Source organism: Aedes aegypti, chromosome 1 (assembly GCF_002204515.2).
Source record: "Aedes aegypti strain LVP_AGWG chromosome 1, AaegL5.0 Primary Assembly, whole genome shotgun sequence".
In the NCBI taxonomy this organism is placed as follows: domain Eukaryota; kingdom Metazoa; phylum Arthropoda; class Insecta; order Diptera; family Culicidae; genus Aedes; species Aedes aegypti.
Window position 1 is genome coordinate 263,334,647 of NC_035107.1, and position 13,808 is coordinate 263,348,454.

The following is a 13,808-nucleotide window of genomic DNA, read 5'->3' on the forward strand; positions in this document are numbered from 1 at the left end:
TAAAAATGTTAAAGCAGCTTTTTTTTAATCTTGCATATTAACATTTTTGGAGCTAATAATTGACAGTAATTGATTCTTTCGAAAATTCATCAGAAACTCTATGAAAACCTTGTCAGATATCCATCAAGAATCTTCACAGAAACCTACAGTCAGGTCTCCTATTGAAAATCTCGCCGAAAATCTTGATAATAGGTTCGAAAATAATTCGCGAATGGTTTGAGTGTAAGCAATGAATCATCAATATTTGATTATTAAGAGAGATACTACGGACCGGACTTTCAATGGCTTCGCGGACTCCCTTAACAATCGTCAGGGATCCACGGACCACCGGTTGTGAAACCCTGCACTAACTGGTTGCAGCACGCAGACGAGCAGTCCGAGTGTTACACAATTTTTTTTACATAAAATACGTATTCAAACACGTGCAAGGCGGCTTGTTGGCGCTATGGTGGTAAGGAGCGGCGTGGAGATCTCTGCTTTCGTCACGATCGTGTAACATGAGCTGGGTCGCCTTCTTGCGCGCTGAGGTAAGGGAAAATCGAGGACGAGGAAAGTCGGCGAACCTTTTCGCGGGCGACTTCTTTTTCATTTTTCGTCGAGAGATGATCGACATGGCACGAAGGGCGGTTTTGGTCAAACACACCTGAACGTCTTGCTGTATATCGAAGTGGTTGTTGTTGTTGTTTTGATGTTACCATTATGGTCAGGGGATTTCAGTTCCGTTTCACAAATGTGGAGTCGATAGTATTGACCTGATACAATGTAACTCGAGCTGGACGGCGAGTCATTGATTACATAAGCAATTGCGTCTTTTGATTTATCAAACTCAGTGACATGTGTGATGCGTAACGAACTCTGATATCCGTGTGCATACCGAAAGCACTGCATATTATCTACATTCAAGCCTAGAAATTTTGAATGTCAAAATTACAACTAAAGGACCCAAACACAAAGGGGTTAAAAGGAAATTTTGATTGTTTTTGAATTAAGTATACCAAAAATTCTGATTCCAAGGTTTCCAACGATATTTTTAGGAGTTTTTTTTTGCGCTCAACAGAAATAATAACATAATCTGTAGAAGTTTGACTTGTTTTATTGGCGTTCATATAATTTGTAAGGAATAATTCCAATTCCAATTCTAAATCCATAATTCTAACGGTTATAGAAGCCCTAACTCAAAAATGTTACTTCAACCCATAAATTACTTATGCCATACGATATCGCATATATCCCAAATTTGAGCTATGTCACATGACTCTTCGGCAGAGTTATGCGTGTGTTGAGTAAGTTCGATAATTCGGACCTAGGAGGCACTAATAAGTTAAAAAAAAATGAAATTCATGTACCGCAGAACACAGAATTGGAGCCTTCCTTAGCCGAGAGGTTAGAGACGGCGGCTACAAAACAAAGCCATGCTGAAGGTGTCTGAGTTCAATTTCCGGTCGGTCCAGGATCTGGGACAGGGCCTGCTTCTCAGCTTCAATGAGCACTTCCATAGTTATTAACTGAGAGATATCTTAATGAACATATGAGGTTCGTCTTCTACAGCATCATCGCAATCATTTGATTACACGCAAATGATCATCAAACCATAAGCTTCCTGAAAGGCCTTTTGACTTTCTATGATGATCCATCATGCGAAAGCTTTTTTTCTCAAGGCCACTCTGCCGGAGCTTTCATGGTCAAAGAAAGTTCTCTTCACGTACGCAGCCAAAGTTTCTTCGCATGGAAGACAAGTTAAAGTGCGAGCGAAAGAAAGGAGAAAATACGATCGGGGAAAAGCTTTCTCTCGCCGGGAACGGGCGAACACGGACGAAAGATCGCAAACTTGGCGATCGATTGTGGGGTTACTTTCACCGTGATGGATACGTTATGCTATGTTTTTACCTTGCATACAAAGTTCACTATATTGAGGAAATTAAGAATTAATATTTACTCAAAAAAACGTGACGTGCTGGGAAAGTTTTTAACTCGGCATCGCATGTTAGCAAGCCCAAATTTACTGGAGACGCATGATAATAGAGACATGGCAATGATCCTGAATCATCGTGTGAAGAAATTTAAGTGGTTTTCTTGAATGATCGCTACAAAAACTCGAGTGTTCGGCATATTAGTCATGTTCTGATTTTCAGACAAAACGGTATCTAAGTTGTATATATACGTCACAAATGTGCAAAATATGCAATTCAAGTTACAGAATGAGCTAGGGACTTTGGGGAAAGTGGGCCATAGTAGAAAATAGGCACCACCTGCTTTTTATAAAAATGAGAAAATATATCATCTCTTTTAGTTTAACAATAATGTTCCCTTATATTTCGGAATACCACGATGTTTGGATTTTGATCCGAATAAGCTGATCGAACCATATTCGGAGAGTGTTACAGTTCGCGAACCATAACAGTTCGTGGCACATCGCATTCGGAGAGCCCTATGAATGTAAACATTCAGTCTCTCAATTGGCACGTGGCACGAGAGCGTTCAAGAGCAGCAACTTCCACAGACAGCAACAGTATCGAGCCATTAGGGTTTTGCATGAAATTGGTGATAACTTTCATAGGGTAAATGATGGCTTCGGCACCCTGAGGGTATTTTCGGCAGCACTAACTTATCGTCCTTGTCAACATTTATCTACGGAACAAGAGTTAACTTCAATGTACTCAACATATTCTTTGAACTATAATCTTCCTTGTGAATCTCATCTTTCACAAAAATATTATATAACATGGGTTTAATAATTAAATGAAATAAATGCATACGAAATTATCGTCATTCGTGAGCTGCCGAATAACACAACACAAGAACTGCTTAAGAAAAACTCATCATTTTAAACGGTCCAATTCTCCGCTCCAATTCCAATTTTTTCACAAAAACTACGCACCGATCACTTATGCACTATTGAACTTACGATTTGTATATAAAGCACTCGAAAATACTTAATTTCAATGCTTCAAATCACAAATTAAAATTAATGCACTTTGATTTCCTCGGCAATCACTTTTTATTATTGGACAAGGTTGCCAGGGAACCATATTCAATTTGTATTTATTATTCACAATTTAAATTCATAGAAAAAGTCAAACACAACTCATTAATTTATTGGAATTAAGCAACAAAGCATGCATTGGTAATAATTGGGCCTTTCAATACTTTCCTTATCTGCGTATTGTAGCGCATAAACATCAATATACTGAGAAACATATGAAACCTACGTCTTTTAATAGGTTAACTATTTTAGCAACACTCCTTTTGTTCTACAGGTGATTCGGGATGATTCAAATATTACGTAACGCAAAATTTGCCAATTTTAGAATCCCTCCCTCCCCCACGTAACAGCTTTTGTATGAGAAATTTAAACATTTTGTATGGACTGTAACACTACGGAAGACCCCCTCCCTCCCCCTGTTGCACTACGTAATATTTGAACGATCCCTTCGCGACTACGAAGCAAAAGGAGATTTCACAAAGCACTTGCACCAACGGAAAACCTCGTAAGAAACTGTCATCGTGTACGTGAAAAAAAGCAAAAAACATCTCTCCTTGTTTTTCTCACATAAAACCGAAGAAAACATCAGCAGCTTCGTAGTCGCGAATCAGAGGATGATGTTTATGCGTCAAGTCATAAGTGAATTGATTTGCAAAGGATCTATTCTGATTGTCTCATACACTGAGAATAATATGAACGCAAATAAATTTTAATTGTAAAGTTTGGATTTTGATCCGAATAAGCCGATCGAACAATATGCGGAGAGTGCTAATTATAAACCAACAAAAAATCGTGAAACATCGCAACCGATTTTTTTTATGTTACCATTCACTCTCTCGGTAATAACATGGTAATAGAGCATTCAACAGCAGCAACCTTTACAGACCACAACCATATCGAGCCATTCAGCGAATAGTTCAATTCACGGTGAAATTATTTACCTTTTGCATTTAAAGAAATTTAAAAACAACTGCGCAAGTATCGTCGATGGGGGTGAGATTTGGCCAAAAATGTGTAAGTCCTCATTTATTTCTAAACAATTTTCGCAATTTGCATGATATGTTCTGCTAAATAAGAGAATAATTTGCCAATGCTGACCAAATGATTGAAGTTTGATTATTTTCCTCTAAATAGGAAACGTACGAAAATTTGCCCAAACTCACCCCTTTTAGGGGATGACATTTGGCCAAACAAACAACACTCAGGAAAGTGAACTATCGATAAACATAGGAACCCCTTATGAAAATTCGCCACAAGAAATCGGATTGAAATTCATAAATTTACGTTATAAAACCGAAATTTGAAAACGACAATAGTTTTCGCGGCATCGTGGAATCGAACCAAGAACCTTGCGATCAATAGGCTCGTGCGCACTCCCCTTTTCTATCGACGCCTTAATGTGGGCTGATGCTAAAACGATACACACAGCTTTCGTATTGCAAAATTCGTTCCATCATTCTTAAGGCAAATATATATGAATTTATATAGTCCAGTTCGCTGCGTGTAGAATAGATACGCAATAAGAACAAATCAAGAGAATCGTGTTCCTTTCAAATTTTCTAGAGCTTTCCAATATGATGTATGATATGATAGACAGGAATGTGAGATTTCTAAATAGTATTCGTCTACCTAAAAGCGAGATTATCTGTGAAGCCTTAAAAGTGACAATTTAAAAAGGCCTTTTTCAAGCTTTTTTCGATGATTTATTAAAAATAAACTACTAGTTCTATGAATCTAATATTTCGATGGTACAGTCAAACTTCATTCGTTGCGCTAAACCTGTAGCCCACTTAGTGCAAGACTTTGACTAATCGGGCTGAGTTTCGAGTTGTCAAATAACATAAAACAAACAAACGAAGCTATAAACATTGATAAATTGCGTCTTATGTCAGAAAATGACGTTTGCCTTCGATTAAGGTGGGCTATAGCCCCTCTAACGGGAGCCCAATTGAAACGTACCCCACTTATGGTGGTAAGCTCCATGGAAGTTAATACCTGATTTAATCCGGATTTTCGAAAATCCGGATTAAAAGTTAGTACCCCGTTCGCTAAGCACCAAACTGGGTAATAACGTCAAAGGATGCAGCCACTTCTGAAAATGTATGAATGTATGCGTGTGAGAATTTGAGTATAAAAGAAATGTCAAAGATGTTTTTTTTACCTGTTTTCTATTTTTCTATCGCAACTTCGTAAACAAACAACGTCGTTGCTAACCAGTTTGGTTCTCAAAACTTCTTGAGTTTAGTTGTTCCCCATTTAAAACTTGAATTACATATCCGGCCTGCGATGGGTTTCAACAGCCCTAATATGCGGAGGCGCGCATCAAGGTTAGTATCGGAATAAGTGAAGTTTAATAGACAACTGTTAGCAGCTTCTGATCTGTTCCGTTCCATTTTTAGCGGTGAGAATGTCCGCGGCTACAAAACTCGGAAGAATTGGCCATCTGCATGATTACCGTTCGTTTCTTCTGCCGAGCAGCCAATAATGTTATTTCCGTGTAATGCAAGGCGGGCATCGTGTTCTTCGGCACACTGGTGGTTAGACTAGACCTTGGACTAGGTGCAATCTACAGTTTCAATCAAAGGCGATAAGGTGAATTTGGAATTCTCTCATTCCCCTCCCCATTTCGTTACGCTTTTTGTGAACCCTTATATAGAAAGGCTTGTCACACTTACCATGACCACCTCCCCAATCCCTTGAAGTGTACCATAATAAGGCAATTCAAAATTTAAAAAAAGTTTTATATTTCCACCACATTCCTTGCCTTCCTAACCGTAAAAATAGTGTTATGTGAAATTTTAAGTTCTATCGACGAACATTTAAATGTGGTCCAAAAGACGATGTATGTTTGTATGGAAATTACTATGGAGAAATTTTGAGATATGTTCTCAGTACGTTAGTACTACCTATAATGCTAGTTCAAACTTATCATCGCATAGTGAAAACTTATTCTCCCAAGCCCTGTAAAGGAAGTTGTTGAAGAGAATAGTACAATACAAGGAATGGAAGAAGATATATTCATGGATTTGTTTGGTGTTATTAAGCTTCATATGGTAATAGCCCTACAAAGTTTGAAGAAACTTCAAACAAAATTAGCTCTTAAACGAAGAAACAACAATTTTCTTTATTAATATTTGAGAAATGAATTGTTACAATAAGATAATATTTCAGTGCTAAAGTATACGGGACATTCAGGGCTGGTAGCAAGTCACTTATTAGTGACTTGGTCACTTTTTTCGACTTGGTCACTAAAAAGTCACTATTTTCAACAAAAAGTCACTAAAGTCACTTTTTTCAGAAAAATGGTCACTAAAGTCACTTTTTTAGTGATCTGATGAAATCTAGAATCTATAGAAATTTGAAGCTGGGTAAGCTTTTCGAATACAAACAGAAAGAAATAGATATTTGTTATTATTAAGACAAAGTGTCAAGATTCTTGACTGAAAACAATAGGACAGGACTCCCGGCTAACTTTAAGGATGGGTTCAGGGTAAAATACCGTAGACAATTCCAACGGAAAATATAAAAAAATTCTGAGAAAAGTTTTGGAAAAGATTCTGACAAAACTTAGAAAGCGACTTTGGGATGATTTCTTTGTCTGAATTATTTCAATAAATTTTTGCCAAATCAGGACCAATATCTGACAAACATGCTGAATAAATTACTAGTGCATTTTCTGCAGTAATCTGCGGCTGTAGAAGGAATCGTAAACTTAAAAGAACCTCATCAAAACTTCTCTGGAAGATTAACCAAAGAAAGGTTAGGAATAATAACCAAACAAATTTAGAGTTTGTCAGAAACTCGTTGAGGACTTCAAAACCGAATACTAATTTTGCTGAAAGTTATTTCAGAAATTACAATAGAAGTTCCAAACAAATGAAATATACATTTTCCATTGATTACCTCTTGATACTCTTTTTTACACAAGTTTGGTCAACTATTTCTTTAAAAAAAAAACACGTTTCTATCGTGTTGATTTGAATTTGCCGAACGGTTAGAATTTCGGATAGCGGCCGTAATTCACTCAAAATCTATAATTTCAACAACTTATATGCATGGAGAATGTCCGGCTTTCGAAGCGCTCGACAATTCGAAACAGCACAGTATAATGAGTGCTTGAACATTGTTTTACGATAATAATTAATCAATAGTGATATCAGTGGCTATCCCTTTACGTCAAATCCGTCTGTTCATGAATTTCAGCAACAAATATGCGATTTCTATCGTTTACTGTTTGCTTTACAATCCAAGTATGCAAAATTAGTCATTTTCAGAGTCGTAGATCAGATAAAACGTGAGGTTAGGAGTCGCCACTGAGTCATATAATTGTTTTCAATAATTCATTTACTGAAACATTTAGTTGAAATACATATATTTTAAGTACGCATGGAATCATTTTCTAATACTTTATTCACAAAATTAATCTAATTCGTGGACCTCGTGGCCGTGCGGTTAGTGTCTTCAGCCATTTAAGCGCATCGTGTCATGGGGTGTGAGTTCGATTCCCGCTGCAGCCCTTGAAACTTTTCGTCAGGAATGTTTCTCGGTTGTGCCACTGGAGCATGCTTGTTCGTTGTCTAGTGTTAAGTTACAGTCTGTGCAACTAAATGACTGAAGACGGTGTCCTTGTCTTTTTTTAATTCGGTTTGTCTCGAGTTCGTCAATAATCACTTGCGTTCTGGAGTTATTGTTTATTTGGAAGAAATGGCTTAATTTTTCAGAAATTCTGCCACAAATTTAGCCCAAGTTTCTACTTTTTTGTTTGTTTTATGAATTCTCTCAGGATTTATTTCTGGATGTTATGAAATTCATTCATGATTTTCGCTACTATTTTGTCTACAACAAAAACAAATCCCTCGATTTGTTCCAAAAATTTGTTAAGCAATGCTTCAAGTAATACGTTTTGCACCTCTACTTCAAAATCTTTAATGATTTTTTTTCAGTAAATTCCTCATAAACAGGTATTTGGTAGAAAATTATCACGAGTTTGTTTACCGGAGTTCCTGTACTTGATTTTGTTTTTTTTTTTTTTTTTTGCTGGAATCAGACACATAAAATAGTCACCTATATCAAGCTAATATTTGTCTCATAAGACAAATGATAAGTGAAAGCTCCAATGCGCAATGTTTTTGACGATTTATGACGATCAAGTTTTATCCCTCTCACATAATTGGTAAGAAATATTTGACATTCCTTTAGTTTTCTACATTCTAAATTCACCCAATATGTAGGGAGCCGGATCCTATTCTTGGCCCTTTTGATTCACTTCGGCAGTGGGGTTTTTTGAAAGTTGGAGAGCTCATATTTGACCACAATATGCGTAGTATTGAAGTGCTTTTTATTGCAAAGTTTCAGACAATTCGGCCGAGAAAAACTCACTATGCCAAAGTGAATCATGGAAGTGCCCAAGTAGCTCTGCCCCCTTAATTGGTTAATATACACATAGAACGTATTTGCACTGTCATTTTTATGACTAATACTTGTAGTTTTGAAGTCACTTCTAGGTCACTTTTTGGTCACTATTTCGATCATTTTGGTCACTAAAGTCACTATTATTTTGCTGTCTGACCGCTACCAGCCCTGGACATTTTTCAATATTTCTCTACAGTAATTTCCATATAAACTTACATAGTCTTTGGGTCACTTTTGAGGGTCAATCCGTCATTGATTTCGAAATTAAAAAAAAAACATCCTCTGAGCAGAATCTCAAATAGAGAAACTTTAAATTAGATGGAGTACCGTGTACCTTTTAATTCCGCTCCTAAATGATTATCTCTGACAGATACGCGTATTTCGACTACCACTTGCAGTCTTCTTCAGTGTCAGTAGTGGATACGAGTAACTGACACTGAAGAAGACTGCAAGTGGTAGTCGAAATACGCGTATCTGTCAAAGATAAGCATTTAGGAGCGGAATTAAAAGGTACACGGTACTGCATCTACTTTAAAGTTTTTTTTTTGTTCAAAATCATTAAAATTTGCACTAAAGTGTGTTAAACGTATTCTAATCTCCAACCGAAACACAGTGAACACATTTTCATTGAATAATTTTTCGTTTTGAACGGAAAACTGCTGTTGAAGTTTCGATGATGACGATGATTACGGAGCGTTGAACCATCAAGCGTTGAAAATTTCACAGAACGCTATTTTTTATCATTACGAATCTAAGGAAGATATAGAAGATGGGATATTCAATCTCTTTTGAATTTCGAATAGCCATAGTACCATAAGGCAACGTCCATTTATTACGTAACGCTAAAATTGGTAATTTTTGACTTCTCCCCCCCCCCCTCCGTAACACTTTTTGTACGAACATTTTCAATTTTTATAAAGTCGTAAAGCTTGTGCCTACTCCCTCCCTCCCCCTAGAGCGTAACGTAATTTGTGGATGCCGCCTAATGAGAGTAGTGGTGACGTAACAAAGAAGAGGGATGATTATCTGACTGACGTCATTTGCTACCGCCACCGCATGACCATCGAAAGAATGACCGCTACTTTGAAGGAAAGGATACAACCAGTAAAAGGACAAAAAAGACAAAGAATTGTTGATACAAATGAAGAGAATTTAAACAAAAAAGGTGCTAAACTGTTGGGCACGTAATAAAAAAATTTCAACGTGGTTGTTAAACAATACACTTTATTAAAAAAATAACATTGTATTTATTAATGTTATCCAAACATTATACACCCAATTCTGTTTTTGCATGGATTTCTTTATGCGGCCGTGCAAATAAGTGTCCATACATTTTTTTCCGCCAAAACCTTATTTTTGCATGAAACGTAGAGAAATGGTGTTCCATTTTTGCACGGTTTTTGAAATTTTGAACTGAAAACATTTTTTGCACGGTACGCATTCCCCGTGCAAAAACAGAATCGGGTGTATCTAGGGATTCTACCCCATTACCCCGAATGCCGTTAACCCGAACGCCATTACCCCGTATTCCAAAACCTCGAACGACCCATCACCCCGAATGACATTACCCCGAATTTCAAAATCATTGGGAAATGTCATCCATATCATCATGTGAAGAGAATTGTGAATTCGGGGAAATAGCATTCGGGGTGATGGGATTCAGGGTGGTGGGTTTCGGGGAAATGGCATTCGGGGTAATGGGGTAGAATCGTATCTAGGTGTTCTATTGTAGACAACATGATCATCCTAATTCTGTCGAACTATTGATAACATTTTTTATTACGTAATACATTTTATTTGCCGCAGCAATTCAGAATGTTAATTAACGAATTAAATTCATGTACTTGTGAAGCAAAAAACGCCTCTTAGTAAACGTAAAACAAATTAACTCAAGAACTTATATAAGGTACCTAGGCGGGGTAAGTGGATACAGAAAAATGAATAGTCAACTTCATTGTTATGTACAGCTAACGTGAATAATGTAAATCAAACTTTTTCTGTGAATAACAAATGAAGGACTATTTTACTTCATATCGTCATTTTATTTCGATTTTTCTGATTATTATGTATTGAGTATGAGGGGCTTGAAAATTTGCCAAATGACCCACTTGCCCTACCATGGTGGGGTAAGTGGATCACAAATAAAAAAAAATGTTCTCAACACAAATGTGGTGTAATTATGTATCGTAAAAATGATATTACTCTCGTTCTTGTTATTAGTGCTAGTTATGTTACATTTTAATACTTTAAAATAAAAAAGAATCTTTATTGTATCAAAATATTATGAAAAATATTCATACATTAGTTTTAGTATGAACTTCGAAAAAAAAACATTGTAACTAGAATAGTTCGGACAAAATTCATCCATTTATACACTTAAGTTAAAGAGAAGTATTGTTGGACTATTCCACTCGTAGTTTAAAAATGTTTGTTACATGTACTTTTGAATAACACAGTGCAATCCTTTTATTCTATTTATGAATATATTTGTATCATCAATCTAAAATGTATATGGTCAAATTGAGTACAATAATATGTTTTCAAAATTTGTTTATTTTGCTTTTTTCGCAACTTATAAATAATAGATAAACCACGAAAAGTTTTGTTTGATTTTTGCTATATTCATTCTTTTATATTTTTTATACCAGAACAATTAAAAAAAAACTTTTTAGGTGGATTTTGTCAAATTTGTCATGATCAATTTGACAAATTTAAGCTAGGAATGAAAAGAGATAAAGGACAACAACATTGTCGGAAATTAAAACTTATTGAAACTCTCGTAAGCAGTCTGTCAATAAATGATAATAATACTTGATCCACTTACCCCACCCCATTAAAATGTAGGAGTAAGTGTACCAGTAGCGCAACCAAGGGGAGGTTTTGGGGGTCAAACCCCCCAGAGCAGGACAATATATGACTTACCAAACTGTAATCTACAAACACCGGAGAAGTATTTTTTTAAATTGCGACTTTCTTATTAATAGACCAAGAAGAGATTAATAAAAACATAATTATCTCATTTTTAGTAATAAATATACTGCAGAATTTGGACGAGATGTTTTTTAAACATTCATGTAGATATATTTAAATTCTTAACAATGGATTGATGTAACATGAGAAGCTTCAACAATCTTTAAGTAAGCGTAGCATTTGGCAAAATTAAACGACTTTCAAGGTACGTGTTTGTTTTTTTTTTTTGGTTTCAATGATTATGAATAAAATCCTAGAAAAGCTCAAAGAAGATGGCGGTTCAGTTCCTAAGTTAAAAAGTCTTAAATCGACATTATGTTTTTTTTTCTTCTTCTTTTTTCTTCTTGGCATTCGATCCTCTTTTTTGCTAATAGGGTAGGTTTACCAGTTATGGACATAGTGGTTCCCTATTTCGCCATACGTGATTGCTTTCAGGTCTTCAAATTTTGAAAAATTTTGTGTGTTGTAGTAGTTAGATTTAAGATAGATCTTGATGTTCAAACATTCAAAAAGATTTTAAATGTGAAAGTTATGAAAATTACACATATGGCCAAATAGGGAACCACTATGGCCATAACTGGTACACTTTCCCTACTCCGCCAAATTATTAAAAAAAAAATCCGTGATACTTCTTGTTCATGAAGCAATATTTATTGAATTTTTATCGCACTGTACGAAAACATGTTACGATACGTGAATCATTTTTCTGCAATAATGGAAAGAGAGCAAAATGAAAATAAATTTATGAATGTAGATCAGTCTTTATGAAAAATCAATGTCAAACTATTCGTCTACAAACTGGTAATGTTTCAAAATCTGCAATCTTTTTTTTTCCTTCGACTAACTGCCAATAATAATCGCAACGTTTCCACTGCAATCCAATGCGCTGAAAGATCATTCTCGTCGTTGAAAGACTTAAAAACGTATTTAAGGAACAAAATAGGCGAAGAGTGATTGAATTCTATCACTCTAATGTACTGCCCATAAAAGCATAACTGTCCCATATTGATTTTCGAACTAACACCTTTTTTCATTGCAACATTCAAGTTTGATTATATACTTTACTAGACATATGAAAATTAAAACACTTTGTTTGAAAATGTTGTGGAAAAATATGAAGTTGGTGTAGTCCCATATGGGAAAATAAAGGCATAACAGTCTATATATTGTAAATTTTGCACCTTATCGAACGCTACGATTTGTATTCGTCGCCGGTGAAACCGTCGCCAAAATCGTCGCCAGCCAACCAGCCGCTGCGAATTTGAGATTTACCAGTCTTACCAACATAACGGCACATCACCTGCTTTGATTTATTTGCTGGCGACGATTTGGTTGGTCTGTTAGAAAGATAACGGCGCGTTTTGTTGTCCATGTAACAGACAATATGAACTTTGCATCCCAATACCAGCTGCAAACCTTGAATTACGCTCAAGTTCATATTTTTTGCTGATCAATAGTAGCACAATAAGTAATATATGCGGTTTTGATAATTGAATATGACATGCGGAAGTGTACTTATAAATTATGAACATTTGTATGAGAAGTCAATCTTCAAACTTTGAGCGTTATTTTCTCAATGCCTACTTGTTCAATATGGGACAGTTGTGCCTTTATGGGCAGTGTACGTGTATTCAAATATAACTATGAATGAAGAAACAGACTGGGATGAACTTTCAAGCAAACCATAGTGGATGGAGATCTAAGTCGTTATCAGAATATTCAAATTCCGCATGAACTTTCTTAAATTATTCAATATGAAAGCTTCTTTCAACTGTTCAATATTATTAATAAGATTTTTCTGTGGACTACAAAAAGTCTGGCCCGCCACCAAATGTTATTGCTGAGATTTGGCGCGTTCAAAAAGGTTGGGCAGGCCTGTCTTAGGTGATTCATAATGCTTCTATGGACAACTTCTGGTATTGAAATTTCATGAAAAATCCCGGGAAGTTATACAACTGAACCCCGCTAGAAATTTTAGAAAGAAACTCTTGTGGGAATATTTTATTAAGATATAGTAGAATATTTTCTAGACGAATTCCTTAAATAATTTTTAAAGAAGGTTCTGGTGAAAACCCTGGATTCATTGTTGAACCACTAGAGGAATATATGGAGAAAAATCCCGGAGTGATTCCTGAAAAGATCCTTAAACAAAATTATTATTGAATCTGTTTATATAATATGGAGGAGTCTTTTGAGCAATTAATGAAATTACAGGAATTTGTATAGCAAACCATAAAAAACAGGAGAAATTAAAAAGAAAATTCCTAGTACCTATGTTAAGGAATTAATGGAGAAATTCTAGAAAGAATTTCTAAAGGAATACTGTATGAATTAGTGATATACCGTGAGGGCCCCTAACTCTGCGCACTTTTACCAAAATCCACCAAAATCTGGTAAATCATTTAAATTTTTGTTTAAAATTTGTTATCCATCAGTGTTGTTC

General features: G+C 35.7%; 1 long non-coding RNA gene across 1 annotated transcript; it reads left to right on the forward strand.

Annotated features, from left to right (window-relative positions):
- Positions 1-5,244: 5,244 nt before the first annotated feature.
- On the forward strand, positions 5,245-9,749 carry LOC110674667. Its single transcript, XR_002499081.1, has 3 exons — positions 5,245-5,310; positions 5,383-5,575; positions 9,352-9,749. It is a non-coding gene; the product is annotated as an uncharacterized LOC110674667 (long non-coding RNA).
- The last annotated feature ends 4,059 nt before the right edge of the window (positions 9,750-13,808 follow it).